Source organism: Piliocolobus tephrosceles, chromosome 1, assembly GCF_002776525.5.
Source record: "Piliocolobus tephrosceles isolate RC106 chromosome 1, ASM277652v3, whole genome shotgun sequence".
In the NCBI taxonomy this organism is placed as follows: domain Eukaryota; kingdom Metazoa; phylum Chordata; class Mammalia; order Primates; family Cercopithecidae; genus Piliocolobus; species Piliocolobus tephrosceles.
Genome location: NC_045434.1, coordinates 62,994,962 through 63,018,409, shown reverse-complemented (window position 1 = coordinate 63,018,409; position 23,448 = coordinate 62,994,962). Strand labels below are relative to the sequence as shown.

General features: G+C 41.2%; 1 pseudogene; it reads left to right on the top strand.

Annotated features, from left to right (window-relative positions):
• The first annotated feature begins 13,541 nt into the window (after positions 1 to 13,541).
• LOC111522690 lies at positions 13,542 to 22,113 on the top strand (annotated as a pseudogene).
• Positions 22,114 to 23,448: the final 1,335 nt, after the last annotated feature.

The following is a 23,448-nucleotide window of genomic DNA, read 5'->3' as shown; positions in this document are numbered from 1 at the left end:
TTGGGAGGCAGAGGTGGGAGGATCACTTGAGCCGGGGCATCAAGGCCGCAATGGGCTGTCATTGTGCCACTGCATTCCAGCCTGGGTGACAAAATAAGACCCTGTCTCAAAAAATAACAATAATAAGTAAATAAATAAATGAGCAAATTAAGAAAGAAAATCCTGGTTGCAATACCCAGAGAGTTGGAAAAATCTGAACTTCAATTAGGCTTCTCATCTTAGTTTAAGGTTCTCTTCTACCTCCCTCACTCTAAACTGCTATCTATTTTTCCCTCACTAGCTATGAAACTTAGGAAAAATTTTATTTGACTTTCAATCTCAAAGCCCAGTTATTTTTCATTAATCAATTAGTCCAACGAATATTTATTCAGTGCCTACTAGGGTCAAAATAGATGCTGCGGATACAGAACTAAGTAAAAGTCGCTGTTCTCACCTGGAGCCGACTTTCTAGTTGATGGTAAAAAAGAAAGTGAGTTACCATTGATAGAGCGTTTACTGTGTGCCAGGCATTGTTCCAAGTGCTTCACATTTAACCCCCAACTGATGGATCCTATCCTCCCCACAGAGATCAGGAAACTGAGACACAGAGAGGTTAAAGAACTTGTTCGTGGTCACCCAGCTAACAAATGACACCACTCTAAGATTTGGAGAGGCCAGAATTAAGTAGCTTAATGACTGTGCTTTCCTTTTCTTTTTTTCTTGTCTTTTTTTTTTTTTTGAGATGGAGTCTTGCTCAGTCACCTAGACTGAAGTACAGTGGTGTGATCTCAGCTCACTGCAACCTCCACCTCCTGAGTTCAAGCAATTCTCCTGCCTTAACCTCCTGAGTAGCTGGGTTATAGACACACACCGCAGTGCTCAGCTAATTTTTTTGTATTTTTAGTAGAGACAGGGTTTCACCATGTTGGCCTGGCTGGTCTTGAACTCCTGACCTCAAGTGATCCGCCCGCCTCAGCCTCCCAAAGTGCTGGGATTACAGGTGTGAGCCACTGTGCCGGGCTCTTTTTATTTTTCAATGCAGTTGTCTTCCATTCAAATAAATAAAATGAACTAATAAAAATTTTAAAATTAAATACAAACAAAATTTAAAAATTAAAGTTTTCCATTAGCAATCTTCCTGTACGCATCTTTTCCTATTAGACCTTAGTTGATTTTTGTTTTAAATTGAGATGGGGGCAACAACAAGTCCCTTTTCACTAAGGGAGATTCGGTTTATCTGTAAACAATAAAAATGCTAGTCTTATATACTATAGAGAAAGAAAAAAATTATGCAAAACTCCTAATTTGCAACTTTGCTGTTCTATCTAGAAACAAAGTCTTTTTTACTAGTCCAGATTTTTATCTTACAAGCAACAAAAGTTTACAGCAGAGTAAATAAGCTCTTTAAGCTATTTATATGTCTCAAATATTTCATAATAAAAAGTGAATTAAATGACTGCCTTTTGCAAATTGCTCTAATCTCAGCCTTCTTTATAAGCTTGAATTTAAAAATCTATTTATATGAAATTTCAGAAGCAGCCTTGCCTTAAATGAGCACTACTGAATCTTCCTAACAAGATTATGTATTTGTTATGTGGAAAGCAAAAATAGATATCTAATTCATATTCGAATTTTGCATTTTGAGGCTTACAGAGGAATGGGTCGACAAATAGCTGATGATTAATTGGATCTGCTAAATATGGGTACCATTGAAGTGTGCCCACCAGAATGCATCTCTACACCTCCGTTCACACGAATCACTTCCTCTGGAAAGGCGCCCATGGTAAAAGTAGGCATATGGGAATGATTCACTTGGGGAAAGTTGTACCCAGAATATCAAAACAGTTTGCTTTCTGTTGCTATATTCTTGCCATAATTTTTCTACCCAAAGGAACCACCTGCTATTATGGCTGTGACACCTGAAAAGCTTTCTGTATATTGCAGGAGATTGCTCATGTGTGGGTGGATTTTTAGGCTGTTCAGTGGTATTTTAAAAAATGGTTCTTTGGGGAAAATATTCTCAGAGACTGGAACATTGCCTTGTCTTATCAAAACTGCTCTGTAGTCATGTTCACAAATACCTTCAAACATTGAGCTACAGATGGAATTCAGTAGAAGACATACTGAGCTAATTTCCTTTGTGTGACATTACCCAGAGAAATCAAGCTGTCAGTATCCTGAAGAACAAGCCCTCAAAGGGAGATGGTGGCCAAAGCCATAGGAAGCAGAAATGATTGAAGGACTTGCCCTTCAAAACCTTCTTCCCATTCTCCCAAATTCAGCTTTTCCAACTAAAATGTATTACAAAACAAAACAAAACAAATAGACCCAGCATGTCTGACTTGGGATGGTTGTATACTGATAGTAAAGATGGTAAATACTAGGCTGAAAAAAAAAATCCTGAATCCTAGATCTTTCTTGATATTCCAGAATATATTTATAAAAGGGAATTATAGAAACAGAGTTTTAGGCATACAGAATTTCATACTTTGGGATAACTAGAGACAGTCATTTCTAAATTATGCTTTTGCTTTATCAAACTTTAGTTCAGTCATTTAACAAATATTTAATGAGAATCTCTTTTGTGTGAACACTATTGTGAGTGTTACATAGCGAACAAAGCATTTTTTTAAAAATTCTTTCTTCTGTGCCTTCCCACAGTGCCTAGGTCAAAAAGCTAAAAGTGGGCTGGGTGCAGTAGCTCACTCCTGTTAATCCCACATTTTGGGGGGCCAAGACAGGAGGATCGCTTGAGCCCAGGAGTTCGAGACCAGTCAGGGCAATAAAGTGAGACCCCAGTCTCTATAAAAAATCAAGAAATTAGCAGGGCATGGTGACACACACTTGTGGTCCCAACTGCATGGGAGGCTGAGGTGAGAGAATGGTCTGAGCCCAGAAGCTCAAGGCTACAGTGAACCATGTTTATACCAATGCACTCCAGCCTAGGCAACAGAGCAAGACCCTGCCACAAAAAATAAACATAAAGAATAAAACAGCTAAAAAGATTGTCTTGCAGCTAGAGGTTGATACATAATTTACTTTTGGCTAGTTATATGTATTTGCATAAGTCTTGATTTCAGAACGAACTTTAGTGGGGAAAAGGTGATCATGGCAGTTTATTCATTTTGCTATCTAAAATGGCTCTGTGGTATGATTCTGGAGCCAACAGACTTGTAGAGACTTCCTGATGTCCAGAGCATGACTAAGATAGTGTGTTTCTGAAGCTAGAAAGTGGTTGATGGCTTCTTGATCCTTAGTTTCCAGACCATGGCAGGAACGACGATTCTTCTAACAGGCCAGTTCTGCAGTATTATTCTGTGAGTCATTCCTGGAGGCCACATTTATAGCCTGCCCCGCCAACCCTCCAGTGGTTTTGCAATCCTTAAATTCAGTGACATTTCAGTTATCTCTTGCTGTGTAACAAGCATCCCAAAAACTTAGTTTAGCTGGGAAATTCTGCTGATCCTCCCTGGCCGCACATATATGGTTGTATTCAGCTGTCAGTGGGCCTATGTTGTCTCACTTGCATGTCTAGGATTTTGGCAGGGATGCCTTGAAAGGCTGAGCCCTCTCTCTCCTATGGTCTCTCATCATTCAGTAATCTAGCCTGAGCTTCCTTACGGGATGGCTGCCTTCTTCTAAAAGGGAGAGTGGGAGCCGTAAAGCCTCTAAAGGCTAGGTCTGAAAGTGACACAGCATCACTTCTACTTCATTCCATTGGTCAGAATTAAACCAAGGGCTAGCCCAGATTTATAAGGAGAGAAAAATAGACTTCATATCTTTTTTTTTTTTTTTTTTTTTGAGACGGAGTCTCGCTCTGTCACCCAGGCTGGAGTGCTGTGGCCTGATCTCAGCTCACTGCAAGCTCCGCCTCCCGGGTTCACGCCATTCTCCTGCCTCAGCCTCCCGGGTAGCTGGGACTACAGGCGCCGCCACCTCGCCCGGCTAGTGTTTTTGTAGTTTTTAGTAGAGACGGGGTTTCACCGTGTTAGCCAGGATGGTCTCGATCTCCTGACCTCGTGATCCATCCGTCTCGGCCTCCCAAAGTGCTGGGATTACAGGCTTGAGCCACCGCGCCCGGCCTAGACTTCATATCTTTATGGGAGTTGTGGCGAAGACACATTGCAAAAAGGTGTGTGAAACAGGAAAGATTTTTGTAACATCAATCTACCACAACTGTTTTGAATCCCTTTCTGCTTCAAATAGCTAGAATGGCTTCTGTTATCTGCAACTGAATTCTGGCTGATACAGAAAGCATGCAGTGAGACCAGATAAGAGGCTGCTATCAGAAGAGTGTACATTAGCTGATAAATGAGACTTACCAGTCCGTTTCTGGATTATCATCAGTTTATTTACTGACGATACCCTATTCCATCCCAATGTGTCCTTGTTTGAATTGATTGAAATCTTTCATTTATTTCCACTAATGCCAACTGTGTAGCTGTGAGTATACAATATAATATAATATATCAAGTCTATAATATAGTATATAAAATATAATCAAAATATCATATTTTGATAGCAGCCTCCTATCTGGTCTTCGAGATAGAGGAAGATTTGCGGCATATTTTGAAAGTAGAGCTGACAGTATTCTGATGGATTGGAAATGAATATGAGAGAAAGTGAGGAAGATGCCAAGGATGGAGTCAACAGTGACTTCAAGGTTTTATGGTAATCATGGTGCTATTTATGGAGATGAGGAAGGACAAGTTTGGAGAGAAAATTCAAGAATTTGGTTTTGAATATGCCTATTAAATGTCAATCAGGCAGTAAGGTATAGGATTCTGGAGTTTTAGGGAAGAGGTGTGGGCTGTAGATATAAACTTGAGAGCCATCTGCATACAAAAAGACATTTAAAGATGAGAGACTTGATTTGATTAACAAGGGAGAGGTGTAGGGAGGGAGATACTGAGCACAGCAATGTTTAGACATAGGGAAGATAGATGAGTACGCTCCGTTTCGGTGTATACAGGAATCCCTGGAGACACTTGCTAACAATGTAGATTCCAGGGTCCTAGTCCGGTAAATTCTGATACAGGCCTAATGAGGCCTGGCAATCTGCATTGTCAACAATGCAGGTTATCCTGAGGTGGGTAATCTGGGAATATCCTTTGAAAAACACTGAAAGAGACTACCATCATCTACGAAAACATTTACGGGTCCTTAAATTTCAGGATGTTTCTTTTCTTTCTCCCCATTTCCTCTCATCCATTATGCATGAAAGACTTTTGTAAGATGTGGAGAGGGGAACTTGGGCTTTTTCTTTTTTCTAATTGCCTTTTGCAGAGTGGTGGAAAGTTAACTACGAACTCCTGCTGGGAAAAGAAGAGACGACTTAGGCCTAAAAATCATGTCTACTCTGCAAGAGAGGTGTATTCTCCTTTAAACACCCAGTTTGATGCCCAGTGGTAACACTTTATGAAGCAAGACCAAGAGCAAAGTCGACATTTCTTTTTTCCTTAATTACAAGCAGCATGTGCGCCTTGCATATCTCAGCAAGTGATACAGTCATACTCCCCCAAATCCTGAATGGAGGGTTGAGAAGATTAGATGAAAAGCAAATGCTTAGCAGCCTGCTGTAGATTGTACTTTGCTATCTATCAAAATTAATGCTGATTAAGCCTCTATAAAGGGAAAAAGCCCCTCCCTGTTTATACCATCATAGATACAAGACTGAATTCTTACTGACAGTGAACCTGTATTTCTGAAATATATACATGTGAAAATACGTTCACTCCTATCTAGTCTGAGACAGTGAATCAAATGTTGGTGGTGGTAAAATTAGACAGACATAGTCTCCTCTTTTGCAGTTCAGTAGTTGCAAGAGGGCCTGAAGCTGCAGTAGCCATGTGCTGTAATAATGATTGCATTGATTAAGTGCCAATTACTTCTGGAGACTTTTCAAAGGCTCTGCTGCAGAGTTGAAACTAGGCTTTCTGTCTGATATTAGGTACATCTCTGTAATGCTAGGTGATGGCTGGTTTGGGATCTCTGGCAATTACTTCTGTCATGTACTTTAATCAACAGCGTGCCTACTATTATAACAAGTCCCCACACCCACTGTGAAGCATTACTCAGACTCTCTTTCCCTTAGCCCCTACCCTGCTCACATGAACCTGAGCTTCTGACCCACAGATGATTAAGTTGCTCTGATGAATCATCCTCAGTGGGATGGGGCAGCCTTCCAACCACAGCCAGATCTTTACCACAACCAAGTGCTTGTCTGGAGGGATGATGGATCCTACAGGCCCAGCCAGAGGTCAAATTACCTGTCTAGCTATTCTGCTGGGTATCAGTCTTCTGGCAGGCATCCTATTTAGCACATGCTTCCATTAGCAAATAATTAGGAAGGACCTATGCTTGCATATAGTTCCCCAAAAAATTATTTGCGACAAAGTTTTGGATCTAATCATCATCACTGGCTGATTTTGCCACCATCTTTGAAATAGTTGGCAGACTGTGATAGAACATTGATGGATTGAAAGTTGAGCTAAAAGAGTGACTAAGTCACCAATTTGCTGTGTGACTTTGGGCATTTATTTCAAAACAAGGGGATTGAGCAATACATTTTCTGAGATCCTGTCCAACTCTAGCACTCGGATTAATTTCATTTTTGCAGTGAGCTTCTAATTCATTTGCCAGAGGCAATTGAACTAATTCACTAGGGCTGCCATTCAAAGTTCTTCAAACTGGGTGACTTAAGCTATAGAAATTTATCTTCTCACAGTTCTGGAGGCTGGGAATCCAAGATCAAGGTATTAGCAGGGTTAGTTCTTTCTGAGGGAAGTGAGGAAGGAATCCATTCCAGACCACTCTCCTTGGCTTGTAGAGGGCCATCTTCATCTTCATATGGTGTTCTTCCTTTGTGTGCATCTGTCTCCAAATGTCCCTTTTTTATAAGGATAGCAGTCATACTGGAGTAGAGATGCCCTAACAACCTCATTTTAACTTGATTACCTCTATAAAGACCCTATCTCCAAATAAGGTCACATTCTGGGGGACTGAGGGTTAGCACTTTAACATATGAATACTTGGGGGACACAATTCAATCCATAACAAAAATTAAGTATCAAATATAGGTAAGGAATAAAGAATAATGCTTTGGTGACCTTTAAGGCTAGTAACTGACAGGGGCATGGTCAGCCAGAAAGTAAGCATAGATTGTCAAATTTATGTTGTACCTCTAATGGCTTAAACCAACATTAACTCCACATATGGATATTGTGTAAGAGTCAGCTCTGAATTCTCTTCTACCTGAAATTTTTCAGCGTTGCCCTGCTTTCCAATGTTATTTCATCTGTTTTTATAATTGGATGTGAAATTTCTTAAGAAAGAGTCCTATGACTCTTTAACCAATTACTTGTTCAAAGGAGTCCCCAAAGTGTTAAGTAGGTAGGTCATTGTTTAATTAAATGACCCTGTTGAGGTTTGATTGAGTTTGGCCCTCAGAGGATATAATTATAAGTGGAATATGCTTTCCTGTGCTGATATGGGTCTCCTGATTATATAATGTTATTGATATATTAAGAAGAGAGAAAAGGAACGCATTAGATTCTGATGACTCACAGCTACACATCTGGCATTAATGGAAATAAATAAAAGATTTCAATCAATTCAAACAAGGACATGTTGGGATGGAATAGGATCAGTAAAGAAACGGACGATAATCCAGAAACTGACTGGTAAGTCTTATTTATCAGCAAATGTACACCCTTCTGATCACTGATCTCTTTTCCAGAGTCTCTCTAGCCTGAAAATCCACTAGGTGGAGCAAAGGACCAGGAATTAGCTGCCCAAGAGCTCTCACAAGCAAATATCGACCAGTACTGCAGCTATACCTTTTCCTCTATACAATCTAGATAAAGGCTGGGGGAAAATTGAGTTTCTGAAGCTGCTTGAGATCGAATGTTCCCTGTTCATTAAAATGGACAGTAGCTCAAGGAATAAAGAGACTCAGATTTGCTGAGCTCAACATGATTACTAAATACACAGGAGGCACACCCATCTTGGACTATTTCCCCATGGCTTGGCTCTCATTACATATTTCCTTTCTGCTTTCATTGGTGGCAGATGGAATTTGGGACAGACCTCTTATCCATGCTCCTGTATTCGAAATATCCTATGCTTAGATCATACATCTTTTTCCCGCCTACTCTAGGCATCCCAAAGTTCTGGTATCAACCTGGTTTCTATTTAAATATATTCTCTTTGATTCCAGGCCCTTGGATTCTAACATTTCCTTCCTTGGATTCCAATCTTGTCTTTTTTCTGCACTTATGTGTCAGTTAGCTGAGCAGATGCCAAGTTCTTATTTGAGGATTTTTAAGGTGTAAAGGGAGACTGTCCTTGTTTCCCCATCAGTTCTTTGTCCCTTGTGCAAAGTATACTCTGTCTGCCTTTGCATTCAAACTGTAGTTGTTAACTGTCCTATATCTCAGTCAAAATCTGCTAGCAATAGAAGGCATGATTTATTTATTACAATCATCATTCCATAACATGCAAGTCCAACACTTGCAGAAGGAAACTTGAGATAGGAGGTAAGCTCCAAATCCAAAGTTACTCTGTTTTTCATGGCTATGACTCTGTGGCAGGATAATCTATTTAAATATTAATTTCTCTGTCTACTTTCTGTACTTTCTCTATCCCTTTGATCTAAGTAAGTTAGGTAGGCCCTTAGTAATTTCTTACCTTAGAGATATTTTGCAGAAGGATCTAGCTGTCTGTAGATAAAACCTGAACTCAATGAAGATAGTATTATCAATGTCTTTGAAGGCAGCAGGAAAAGGAAAGGAGAAGATTTCCCAAGAATATAAGAAGTTTTCAGTATATGAGTGAGGGTGAGTAGGACTACATATGGCCACAGGAGAGTACTGGACTGCAATGGACATGTCAGTTGTAACCAGTATGTATTGACAACTGGCAGAATCTCTGCCAGGCTTTGGCGCCATATAAGACTCCAGGACCTTGCAAAACCCTTGCAGTGGGGAGTCCAAATAATGACTGAGATTACAATTTCTGCCAATCAAGCTGAGTGGGGACTCAGAGTCAGATTTAAGTAGGTGAAAAGCAAATGAAGAAGTGAGATATTACTTGCATATCTGAGTTTATCTGAGTTTCCTATTGGCTACACTCTAATTAAGAGTTCATCATGGAGGTCTGTGATCTCAGAGCAGTATAGAATGGTGGATAAAGTATGGTCTCTGGAAACAGGCTGTCTTGGTTCAAATCTGAGCTCTGCTACTGATTAGGTATGAATCCTTGTACAAGTTATTCAGCCTCTCTCTACCACAGTTTTCCCCCTGTGAAGTGGGGATGATAGTGCGTATCTTACAAGGTTGTGGTTGAAAAATCAGTACCTGACATATAGCAAAATTAAATGAATGTAAACTATTATTTCTATAGGGTTTTTTGCATCACTATAACAGTTGTTGAAATTTAAATTAATTTTTAAAATACACAATACACACAAATGGTACAGAAGTTTTTAGAAGAGATACCATGAAAGATAAAGGTGTACAACAAAAAAACTCCTACTTTTCCTCCCCAGATGCAACCTGTGTCACTAACTGTATATTAAACAAATGAAACTCCTTACATATGTTTCTGCACCTTTCCCCCTACTTAACAGAGCATTGTGAAAATTGTTCTTTGATAGTATTCCATTATATGGATATGCTCTAGATTATTAACTTATTGTACTAGTCTTCTTCATGGACTGGTTTTTTGCTCTTACAAATTAATACTGTAATAAAATCTTTGTACCTACATCTTTGAGCATGTCTGGAAAATCTGTGGGATAAGTTCCTAAAAGTAGAATTACTAAATTCAAGGCTCTGTGCACTATAAAATCTGATAGACACTGTCAGATTGCCCTCCATACAGCAAATTAGAGTCCCGAGGCCAAGGCAGGTGAATCACGAGGTCTGGAGTTCGAGACAAGCCTGGCCAACATGGTGAAAACCCATCTCTACTAAAAATACAAATATTAGCGAGGCATAGTGGCAGGCGCCTGTAATCCCAGCTACTTGGGAGACTGAGTCAGGAGAATCGTTTGAAACTGGAAGGTGGAGTTTGCAGTGAGCTGAGATAGTACCATTGCACTCTAGCCTGGACAACAACAGTGAAACGCCATCTCAGAAAAGAAAAAAAAAAGAATGCCAACGGAGGAGGTTGTTCACTTTTCTAATGTTTGCCAATCTGTTAAGTCCCCTCATAATTTGTATTTGTATTTATCTTAATAATGAGATTGAACATATTTTTCATATTAAAAAATACCATTTCTATTTCCTTTTTGAGAAACAATCTGCTATAAAAAGCACTGTTCAGAAGTGACAATAACATATCTGACGGTTATATGAAGATCCTTCTAATCTCATCACCAGGAAAATATGTTTCTGCCATCACAAGCTTTCTGATAGTTCCATTATGTGATGTACTCTGAATTCTTTGTGGTTATCCCTCAATTCCACTGCACCAGGGAGCTAAGAGAAGATTTTTGTTTCCTTCGGTATATCTGGCAGTGAAAGGCGCCCAGGGATCAAAGGATGAAAGTGATAAGATATTTCCTTGGACACATTCTTAGATGCAGTCACTTCCTCAGAGAATATGGAGAATCCAAAAGCAAAAGAACTTGAATGAATCTTTACAACCAAAACACCCCAGGAACAGCTTTCAGAGGTGAGAGAAGCAGAATCACATTTTATAAAATGTCTGAATAATTTTAAAATGATTACCTTGTGCTGTTATACTCACTACAGTTTTTCTGTGGAAGTGAAAAATAAGTGAAATGAGAATAGTTCAATCAAATGTCAGCCATTTATCAAAAGAACCTCAGGAAACCATAAGCTCCTTTTTCTAGGCTGTTATCTGGAGAGGAAGAGACACCAGGAGAACTGCACAGTCAGAGCTAACAATAATGCAAGGAAGAAGGAAAAAACTGATCAGAAGGGGCTGTTCTGTCTGACACATACTATTTCTTTTCCAGGAAGGAAACACTGCTAACTAGGAAGCCAAATCCAAATTTAGAGATTTAATTAATTTTCCATTTGAAAGTTACAGTTAGGATAATCAGTGTCTACTTGCAGGACACCCTCTCTGCCACCCTAAGCATTAGCACATCTGTGTGTGTAATTGACCTAGAAGGTGGGCTGTTATTCCAACCATCAGATGGGCAGAATCTAAAATTTTGGGTATCATCTAGTTCGTCATTTTACAGATGCAGGAATATAAGATGAGAGTCAGGTGGTTTCTCCAAGGCTACACTGTGGAGAGTGGGTTCCACTGCTGAAAAGGAAATGTAGGCTCTTCACCTCATCATACTGTAGCATAGGGCTCTTTGCATCAGTAAAACCAGCTATGTGGCTTCTGCAAGGTTCCTATTCAAAGACATGTTTACATATAAATCTATATTAGTCTGCGAGATTACTGATAGCAAAATATCAACAAACTAAAATATACCAACGCACCAATACCAAAATATCAACTAATACCAGCAACAAACAAAATACCATAGACAAAATGTCTGTTAAACAACAGACATTTAGTTCTTACAGTTCTGTAGGTTGGGAAGTCCAAGATAAAGATGCTGACAGCTTCAGTTCCTGGTAAGGGTTCTCTTCCTAGATAGCAGTCAGCTGCCTTCTTGCTGTGTCCTCACAAGACACAGAGACAGCCCTGATGTGTGTGTCTCTCTCTTGTTTTTTCTTTCATTTGAGACAACCTTGCTCTGTCCGCCATGCTGGAGTGCACTGGTGAGAACCATAGCTCACTGCAGCCTCAACCTCCCACCTCAGCCTCCCAAGTAGCTGAGACTACAGGTGTGTGCCACCACTCTGGGCTAATTTTTAAAATTTTTAATAGAGATGGCGTCTCACCATGTTGCCCAGACTGGTCTCAAACTCTGGGCTCAAGCAATCCTCCTGCTTTGGCCTCCCAAAGTGCTGAGATTACAGGCATGAGCCACTGCACCTGGCTCTTTCTCTTCTTAAAAGGGCACTAATCCCATCACGAGTCCCCACCTTCATAACCTGTTCTAAATCTAATTATTTCCCAAATGCCCCATCTCCAGGTACCATCGCGTTGGCAGTTAGGGCTTCAGCATATGAATTTGGGAGGGGAGGGAACACAATTTACTCCATTGCTCTTCCTCTGTATGCATTCGTTGTTGTTGCTGGCCTCCTCCCCCAAGGAAGAAAGCTCCACAGATTTCGTCTGTTTCACTGACTTTAGCATTCTCATCAGCTAAAACAGCAGCCACACCTATATTCAATAAACATTTATTGAATGAATGAATTTACTGAGTGCTTGCTGTGTGCCAAACACTGTCCTAAGCTCTTTAGATTAACTTTTAGAATCCTTATAATGGCCTTCTAAGCTAGGTACTATTAGTCCCTTCATTTATACATGAGGAAACTCAGACATGGAGGGGTTAAATAGTTGCCCTGGTTTCATAGAAGACAGAGCCGAGGTTGTGAAATAAGGCAGCCTAGCTCCTTAGCTCATTTTGTTTTCTTTCCTTTTTTTTTTTTTTCTGAGGCGGAGTTTTTGCTCTTGTTGCCCAGGCTGGAGTGCAAGGGTGCAATGGCTCACTGCAACCTCCACCTCCTCGGGTTCAAGCAATTCTCCTGCCTCAGCCTCCTAAGTAGCTGGGATTACAGGCACGCGCCACCACCCCCAGCTAATTTTGTGTTTTTAGTGGAGACGGGGTTTCACCATGTTGGTCAGGCTGGTCTCGAACGCCTGACCTCAGGTGATCCACCTGACTCAGCCTTCCAAAGTGCTGGTATTACAGGCATAAGCCACTGCACCTGGCCCTTTAACTCATTTTCTTTTCCATTACGCCATGCACAGAGTATTATTTTCCCCACAACTACTAGGAGATGCCTATGGAGTTTAAAATCTGCATAAATGTAAAGTACAATGTTGGCTAATGTGTTGGCTTTTTTCCCTAATATTCCATAGTTTCTAGAAATGCATCTGATTATAATACCTAAATTCTTGCATATAAAAGCTGTCCTGGTGCGGACAGCGTTTCCCCTGCACTGTTGTTATCCAGGCTTATATTCTAGGTGTGTATTACTTGTTCTAGTCCTGTGTTTCTGGTAGCCAGGGGACGGGTTCCCTCCTACTCAGATCCTTCCCAACACAGTATTACCATTGACTTATTTTTCCATTCTCAGAGTCTTCTCATCATTGTAAAAAGTGATAATAAGTAAGGTTATTGATGGCAAATGGACTTGGGGTGGGGGCAGAGGGCTGTGGAGAAGATCTTTAGAGATGCACCAGTAGCAAAACATGACACAGCTGTGTTTTGAGATAAAATGTCATCTTACTGGTCAGGATGGACATTCCAAGAATATCACATAAATTCCATGTTTACTATGGACTGGGCACTTTTATATTGTATGTTATATAATTCTTACTCATAGCTAATAAGGGCTTATAGCTAATAAGAGGAAGAACTGGAATTTGAAGCCAGGTCTGTGTGACTTCAGATGTCTGCTATTTCACTGGCCTGTTATTGCCTTCTTTCCAGGGAGAGCACCATCCTATAAAAAAGTGAGATGGCAACGCACCTCTTCCACTCTTTAAGGTAAGTATTTGTAGTTCTTAGGGATAGCAAGTGTGTGTGACCAAATTAGGAAGCATATTATGCTACCATCATACCACAATCTGATCAAAAAGTAAAATTCATCAATGTACCAGTCATTGGTACATTGTACCTCTAACCAATCTCCAATTATTTTCTGTAGCACACTGCATAGACTTTCTCTCTCTCTCTGCCTCCCTCCCCCCCCCCTCCCCCCCCCCCCACCCCCCATTTAATAGTTATCCCAGACTGAAGTGCAGTGGCACAATGATAGCTTACTGTGTCTCCGAACTCCTGGGCTCAAGCAGTCCTCTAGCCTCAGCCTCCAGAGTAGCCAGGAATACAAGCACGTGCCACCATGCCCAGCTAGTTTTTATTTTTTGTAGAGATGGGGGTCTCACTATGTTGTCCAGGCTGGTCTTGAAATCCTGGTTTCAAGCAATCCTACAGCCTCAGCCTCCCAAAGTGCTGAGATTACAGGTATGAGCCACCCTACTTGGCCCTTTTTTTCCTTTTTTAAATAGCTTTATTGAGATAACTTACATACCATAAAGTCCACCCATTTAAAGGGTACAACTCAATTGTACCCTTTAATTGTGCGTCATCACCATAATCTAATTTTAGAATATTTTCATCACTCCCCAAAGAGACTGTGTACTCATTAGCAGTCATTCCCCAATCACCACCTCCTGAGCCCCAGACAACCACTAATCTATTTTCTGTCTTTAGATTTGCCTATTCTGAAGATTTCCTATAAATGGTTTCACGCGTTATGTGGTCTTTTTGTGACTGGCATCTTTGACTTAACATGATGTTTTTGAGGTTCATCCACATTGTGGCATATATCAATACTATATTTCTTTTTATTGCCTGCAGAGTCTCCTTTTAAAAAACCCTTCCTTTATCCATAAATGTGTTTTGAATTTGGGTTAACCTCTCCAGTGAGCCCAGCCTTAACCAGAGCCTGTTTCCTGGTGAACCAGCTTCCACATGTGACAAGGACAACATCAGAACAGGACAGACCGACCTTCAGTTCCTTTCCTGGCCGCTGCCAGTAGAAATCCCAGAATTTCTTCGAAGGACAAGGTGTGGCTCTGTAGATGGCAGGCAGGGAATGACATCAGGATCTGTCGTGGCAGGGGCCAATGGCACCAGTTCCTCACTCTGTTTTGTTTTTGTTTTGTGTTGAGTTTAGATTTTTAGATTAAAGGTTTTTACTCAAAAGCTGCTTCTCCTCCGAAAACCATTTGAAACTTTATACAGCTGGCTGGCTCCGGAAGTTTCTGCAACCAGAAAGCTCGATTCTGCTGCCACCTGCTGTCTAAAGCCAGAAACAACTTTGGATAAGAGACCTTGTTCAGAACATGTTTGAATAAGGCATGAGTTGCAGTTCTGAAAAGGCTTTTTTCCAATGTTATGCTTATATATTTAGGTCTCTTCTTTATGTCTGTATTTCTCCGTTTTCTGCCTAAAAGTTCTGATCCCTTGAAAACCCACCAAAAGAGTGTTCCACTAAAGCTTTGTCAATATGAAAAGACCCATATAAGCTTTTTTCCTTTCTTTAATCAGGCCTCAGGTGCTACGATTGTTCATTTCTTTGCTTCTTTCCCTCTCTTATGTCCTTCTTGCCTTTCATAGGCATTTGTTTAGTGTTTATTATGTAGCAGTTTTTGTGAGGGCTGTGAATGTATAAAATGTGAAAGACTTAGGTCATTGCCTTCGAAGAAATTACTCTCTGGGTGATGGTTCTGCCCCTATAGCCAGGATGGCCTGCTGAGCAGTGAATCCCCTAGACTTTTTTTCTATGAAAAAAAGGCGTAAGTCTGCACATATTTTTTACTTGTTTTTTTTTTTTAATCTTAAAATACTTTTTGGCGATCCTTCCATGCCACATAAATCTATTCCACTTTATATAGAATTTCACTGTATTTATGAATCATGGTGAATTAAACCTTTCCCCTATTAGTGGGCATTGAGATCATCATTGTTTTACTTTTACAAACAATGCATAAGGGAAATTCCTTGTACATATCTCTTGGAGGTACGTTTCTGAGTATTTCTTTAGGAATACACACCTGGAGGTAAGTTTACTGAGGCAAAGGTACCTATGTTTTTCATTGTAATAGGTACTGCTAAATCATTCTTTTCAAAAAGCTGCCCAATTTATGCCTCCACCATCAGATTTAGATTTCCCATTTACACACAGCAAGATGGACACTTTATGTTTTCAGGCTTTAGTTTTGGCCAATCTGATAAGTAAAAATTGGTATTTCATCATTTTAATTTGTCTTTCCCTGCTTACTTAATAAGATTAAGAATATATTTTCATATGTTTATTGGTTATTTGTATTTTCAATTACTTGTTGATATCTTTTGCTCACTTTTTGTATATTGGTGTGTATTTTTTTCTTTTTTTTTCTTTTTTTTTTTTTTTTTTTTGAGACGGAGTCTTGCTCTGTCGCCCGGGCTGGAGTGCAGTGGCCGGATCTCAGCTCACTGCAAGCTCCGCCTCCCGGATTTAGGCCATTCTCCTGCCTCAGCCTCCCGAGTAGCTGGGACTACAGACGCCCGCCACCTCGCCTGGCTAGTTTTTTGTATTTTTAGTAGAGACGGGGTTTCACCATGTTAGCCAGGATGGTCTCGATCTCCTGACCTCGTGATCCGCCCGTCTCAGCCTCCCAATGTATTTTTTTCTTATTGACTCTTAGGTGCTCTCTACATATTCTGGATTTTAATTGATTGTTAAGTTTGCTGCAGAATAGGCACTGTATCTACACTTTCTTGTTCTCACAGCAACCACGGAAGGTAGGTTTTGTCATCCCTGTAGCAGAATTGTCCTATCTGAGCCTAAATGTCCACTGGGCATGTGGGGCATGTGATCACCCCTGTCCCCAGCATATATTTGTATGATCTGAGGGACAAGAGACTTTTTTTTTTTTTTTTTTTTTGAGACAGAGTCTCGCTCTGTAGCTCAGGCTGGAGTGCAGTGGTGTGATCTCAGTTCACTGCAAGCTCCGCCTCCTGGGTTCACGCCATTCTCCTGCCTCAGCCTCCCGAGTAGCTGGGACCACAGGTGCCCACCACCTCGCCCAGCAAGTTTTTTGTATTTTTTAGTAGAGACGGGGTTTCACCGTGTTAGCCAGGATGGTCTCGATCTCCTGACCTCGTGATCCGCCCGTCTCGGCCTCCTAAAGTGCTGGGATTACAGGCTTGAGCCACCGTGCCCGGCCGACAAGAGACTTTTGTGTGTGCATATACGCATGTGCATGTGTGTGTGTGTGAGTGTGAGAAAGGAGAAAGTTCCAGTACAGGTGCATTGGAGGCAGTGGGAAGAAGAGAGGGAGGGAAGGGAGAATGGAAGAAGAGAAGGGAGAATGGAATGGTGTGGTGCCTAGTCTCCCAGCCCAGCCTTGGTTGGTAGAGGAAGCTGTGGGGGCATCAGGGGCAGGCAATGGTGTTTCAGGGCCCAAGTGACAAAGCACAGTGCAAAGTGAGAGGAGACTTTCTGCTTCTCCTAGAATACAGCAGAACCACTTGATAGGCCTGCTGAGCGGCAGCAGTGAAGTGTCAGGAAGGTGCCTCCTCCTGGCAGGCATGGCAGTGGTGACAGTAGCCAGGGGTCCTTCCCAAATAGCTTGTCAAGAGAACATGGGCATCTATGAGAGACCTCCTCTAGGCACCTGGAAATAACAGAGGAGATTCTGTGGTTATGCAGCCAGGAATCAAGTGGTCAGCATATTCTTGTGCTGGCCTCACTGTTACCCATGGGCATGGATGGCCCTGGAACATTTAGTTTACATGTATGGGGGGACACTGAAGCCCAGAGAGTTTAGGTAACTTGCCCAAAGTCTGCTAGCAAATAAGTATTGAAGAAGCCAAATGTCCTACATCTTTGTAACTTTATTTTTAATGAAAAAGTAAACTTTAATGTCAAAAATGCAAACTGTAACCTTTCAAATACGGCTCCCAAGAGGGATCATCACGCAAAATCAGAAGAAATGATGCCTTGAATATTTTTATGAAGCTGGACCTGAAAAGGACAGAGCATTGACAGATTCTGTTAAAATCAACTCCCCACAACAGGACATGTAAAGTCCCAGGAGGCCCCTTAGGGGAAAGTGTCACAATTCCAGATTTTTTATGGCTGTGCTGTAGAAGAGGCCTTCCCCACCCACTCTACCAGTCAAGCTGGGACTCCCACCTCTGCAGGTCACAGGGACTCAAGTTCAACTAGACTTTCCCCCAGATTCATTCAGATCCATATGTTATCAAGACCTGAAGATTACCTGCTCCAGGCTTCATTCAGAAATCTCACGCATCACTTATTCAACCTGTCAACCAATAATCACCGAGTTTTAGTTTGGGATCTCAGGTACTGTCCTAGGCTGAGAGGGATAAATAGATAAAACCTACTGGTTCTGCCACAAGAATTTTACAGTTCAGTGAGGGAGGCAACAGGTAAATGAATATTTACAGCACAGCAGTAAGTGCTATGAAGAGGGGAGCCCAGGACCATGAGATCCTAGAGGAAGGTCAAGTAATGAAAACTGGGGAGAGGTCATTTAAAAAACAGCTTTTTTTTTTTTTTTTGAGATGGAGTTTCACTCTTGTTGCCCAGACTGGGGTGCAATGCCACAATCTCAGCTCACTGCAACCTCCAACTCCAGGGTTCAAACGATTCTCCTGCCTCAACCTCTGAATAGTTGGGATTACAGGTGCACGCCACCATGCCCGGCTAATTTTTGTATTTTTAGTAGAGACGGGGTTTCGCCATGTTGATCAGGTTGGTTTCAAACTCCTGACCTCAGGTGATCTGCCTACCTCGGCCTCCCAAAGTGATGGAATTACAGGCATGAGCCACTGTGGTCAGCCAAAAAAATTTTAGATTGTGTATATTTGAGATTTATAGCACAATGTTACGGGATATATATAAATAGTAATATGGTTACATTTATGAAGCAGATTAATGTTTCTATCATCTCAAATAGCTACTTTTTTGTGGCAAGGGCAGCTAAAATCTGCTTATTTAACACAAATTCCCAATATGATACAATTTTTTTTTTTTTTTTTTTTTGAGATGGAGTCTCGCTCTGTTGCTCAAGCTGGAGTGCAGTGGCGCGATCTCAGCTCACTTCAAGCTCTGCCTTCCGGGTTCACGCCATTCTCCTGCCTCAGCCTCCTGAGTAGCTGGGACTACAGGCGCCTGCCACCATGCCCAGCTAATTTTTTGTATTTTTAGTAGAGACGGGGTTTCACTGTGTTAGCCAGGATGGTCTCAATCTCCTGCCTGCCTCGGCCTCCCAAAGTGCTGGGATTATAGACACAATTTATTTAACTTTAGTCTTCATGTTGGACCTTAGATGTTGAGACTTTTCATATTTTGTATCCTTTGACCTACAGTGCCTCATTTCCTCTCCCCACCACCCAATCATGGTAACCACTGTTTCATTCTCTATCTCTGTGTATTTGAGCTCTTTTGAAAATGCCATGCATAAGTGAGGTCATGCAAAGTTTTCCTTTCTGTGTCTGGGTTATTTCACTTAGCCTAATGTCCTCCAAGTCCGCCCATGTTGTGGCAAATGACAGGGTCTCCTTTTCTTTTTTTAAGACTGCATAATATTCCATTGTATGGGGGGAGCTTCAAAAGGTTCATGGAAAAATGGAATTAAAAGATAAAAATGGAAAGTATGAACTATGTCTCAACATAATCTCCATCAAGTTCAAGATGCTTTTGAAAGCAGTGATACCAGCCATTTAGTCCATCTCTGAAGAACTGAGGGTCCTGGGAATTTAAACACATCTGTGCAGTCCTTTTTACATTATTAGCTGAAGAAAAATGGGTGTACCTTATAGGGATTTTTAAGATTACGAAATCAAAAAATGTCAGAAGAATACAAATCAGGACTGTAAGGTGGATGCCTAATGATTTCCCAGTGAAACTCTAAAAAGATTGTCCTTGTTTGATGAGAGAAATGAGCAGGGGCATTGCCATGGTGGAGGAAGACTCTCTGGTGAAGCTTTCCCAGGGATTTTTCTTCTAAAGCTTTGGCTAACTTTCTCAAAACACTCTCATAATAAGCAGATGTTATTGTTCTTTGGCCCTCCAGAATGCCAACGAGCAAAATGCCTTGAGCATCCCACAAAACTGTTGTCATTAATTTTTCTTTTGACCAATCTACTTTTGCTTTGACTCGACCATTTCCACCTCTTGGTGGCCATTGCATTGGGCTTTGTCTTCAAGATCGTACCTGTAAAGCCATGTTTCATCTCCCATTACAATTATTTTGCTTTAGGAGCTTGATGTCACATCTTTAAACTTTGGATTGAAAGCTCTGCTCTTGCCTGCAGCTGATCTGGGTGCAACGGTTTTGGCACCCATTGAGTGGAAAGTTTACTCAACTTGAATTTTTCAGTCAGATTTACGTAAGTGGAACCAGTTGAGATGTCTCTGGTGTTGGTTATTGTTTCTGCTGTTAGTCATCAATCCTTTTCAATTAGGGCATGGACAAGATTAGTTTTTTCCTTGAAAATTGACGTGGATGGTCTGCCACTATGGGCTTCCTCTTCAACATTGCCTCATCTGTTTTTAAAACAAGTTATCCATTTGTAAACTGCTGATTTCTTTGGGGATTGTTTCCATAAACCTTTTGTAAAGAATCAGTGATTTGATCATTCTTTCACACAAGCTTCACCATACCTTTGATGCTTCTTCTTGCTTCAATTTTAGCAGAATTCATGTTGCTCTGACAGGGACTCTTTCAAACTGATGTGTTATCCTTAGTGTCTCTAACTAGATCCTGTCCAGACATGTTACAAACAAGTTAGTACTAGTTTATTTTGTTGCAAACAATTTTGAAATCCATATGTAGTTTTCGTTTTTTTGTTTTGTTTTGTTTTGTTTTTTGAGATGAAGTCTCGCTCTGTCACTCAGGCTGGAGTGCAGTGGTGTGATCTTGGCTCACTGCAAGCTCCGCCTCCCGGGTTCATGCCATTCTCCTGCCTTAGCCTCCCGAGTAGCTGGGACTACAGGCGCCCACCACCACGCCCGGCTAATTTGTTTATATTTTTTAGTAGAGACGAGGTTTCACCGTGTTAGCCAGGATGGTCTTGATCTCCTGACCTCATGATCTGCCCACCTCGGCCCCCCAAAGTGCTGGGATTACAAGCGTGAGCCACCGTGCCCAGCCACATAGGTTTTTTTTTTTTTTTTTAATAAAACAGACCTTCCATGAATTTTTTGAAAATACCTTGTATATACACCACAAAACCCATTTTCTTTATCCATCCTAAATGTCAATAGGCACTTAGTTTGTTTCCTTTCTTGGCTATTGTAAATAACATTACAATGAACAGGGGAGTGCAGACATCTTTACAAGGTGATGATTTCATCTCCTTTGGGCATATACTCAGGAGAGTGATTGCTGCATCATATGGTAGTTCCATTTTTAATTTCTTTAGGAGCCTCCATACTGTTTCCTATAATGGCTATACCAGTCTACATTCCCACCAACAGTGTACTATGGACCTGAAACCATAAAACTCCTAGAAGAGAACGTAGGGGAAAAACTTCTCCACATCTGCCTTGACAATGGTTGTTTTTTGAAATGGAGTCTTGCTCTGTCACCCAGGCTGGAGTACAGTGGCGCATCTTGGTTCACTGCAACTTCTGTCTCCCAGGTTCAAGCAATTCTCCTGCCTCAGCCTCCCGAGTAGCTGGGACTACAGGTGTGTGCCACCATGCCCAGCTAATTTTTTTATTTTTAGTAGAGATGGGGTTTCACCATGTTGGCCAGACTGGTCTCAAACTTCTGGCCTCAAATGATCCGCCTGCCTTGGCCTCCCAAAGTGCTAAGATTACAGGTGTGAGCCACTGCACCCAGCCTGATTTTTTTTTTAATATCATGTCAGAAGCTCAGGCTACAAAAACAAAAATAAATAAACGGGACTACATCAAACTAAAAAATTCTGCACAGCAGAGGAAACAATCGACAAACTTAAAAAGCAACCGACGGACTAGGAAAATATAATTGCAAACCACATATCTGATAAGGAGTTAATATCCAAAATATATAAGGAACTCTTACAACTCAATAGCAGAAGAAAAAATAACCCAATTTTTAAAATGAGCGAAGGACTTTTCTGCCTCCACTGCCACCAGGGCGCCCGCAAAAAAGCTTGCCGTGAAAGGGGACAAAAAGAGAAGCAGGTTCTGAAGTTCACTCTTGATCACATCCACCCCATAGAAGATGGAATCATGGATGCTGCCATGCTGCCAGTTTTGAGCAGTTTTTGCAAGAGAGGATCAAAGTGAATGGAAAAGCTGTGAATCTTGGTGGAGGGGTGGTGACCATCGAAAGGAGCAAGAGCAAGCTCACTGTGACACCGGAAGTGCCTTTTTCCAGAAGATATTTGAAATATCTCACAAAAAATATTTGAAGAATAATCTATGTGATTGGTTGTGCACAGTTGCTAACAGTAAAGAGAGTTATGAATTATGTTATTTCCAAATTAACCAGAACAAAGAAGAGGAGAAAGATGAGGATTAAATTTTATTTATCTGAAATATTTTGTATCAATTCTTGAATAAAACTTGGGAACCAAAAAAAAAAAAAAAAAATGGGCAAAGGATCTGAGCAGACGTTTCTCCAAAGAAGACACAAAAAATGGCCAACAGTTACATGAAAATGTGCTCACCATCGCTAATCATCAGGGAAGTGCAAGTGAAAATCACTATGAGATGAGATACCACTTCACACCTGTAAGGATGGCTATTATACAAGTACAAGTACTATTTGTACTTGGTGAGGGCATGGGGAGAGGTTTTCATGAATGTTTTCTTTGAAGAGGTGCCCCATAGGATATAACTTAAATGACAAGTGAGAATTTGTCACAAGGAGGAGGAACAGCAGTGTGTCTCAGAAATGTGAGAAGCTCAGCAGTACCAGCTGTGTGATGGTTGGAGCTGCAGGAGATGAAATTTGAAGGGTGGGCAGGATTAGATCAATCAGGGCCTTTGTGCCCTCTCTTTGAGCCTGGGTTCCCCCCAAGAGCAGAGCCTGAGACAAGAGCTTGCATTCAGGTAGTTTATCTTGGGACATTCCCAAGGAACTGGAGTGAAAAACTGGGCAGGTGAAACCGGAAGGAGGAAAAACCATTCCAAGGACATGCTAGTAAGCTGGTCATCATTATAAGCCACTGGGCCTTGATCCCACAGGGATCAGAATTGTCTTTCTTAGACATCAAACAGGATCTACCGGCTCCTGACCCTCATTGATTAAGGCTTGTTCGTGCGGTGATAATTTTCTCATGCTTCCAGGTGCACATGTATAGATTATCTGAGCCAGTTTCTGCAAGTGTCCCAGGAGCAGAGAAGTCCTGGAACAGAAAGCAAGGGATGCACAGCTGAGGAGAGCTGATGCTGGGTCACATCAGCTCATTGCTGCAGCAATGGTGGAGTGAAAAGGTAGGCCAAGGAATGTGAGCAGTACGTGGGAGGTGTCTCACATACTTTACTAGGGAGCTTGAAGTCTTCTCTGAAGGTAATAAAAAGCCAACAATGCAATAAAATTTATTTTTCAAGTTCACACTGCCAGCCCTATGGAGAAAAATTTAGAATGGATTAGGATGAGAGCTGGGGTCTGTAGATTAGCTTTTAAGGGTTGTCTGTTATATCTAAAATATTGTGCTTATGTGACCATGTGATTCTTCCGTGGAGAGGTTCAGAGTTATTGTTGGATTCTCAAAGTACTCCATGGCCCAAAATAGAGGAGGGTGATCATTAAGGCATCTAATGCAACTGTGATGATGAGAACATGAACCAAGGCTGTGGGTGGTATGGCCAGGTATAACTGGCATTTCTCCAGGCATATCAACCTGAGGGT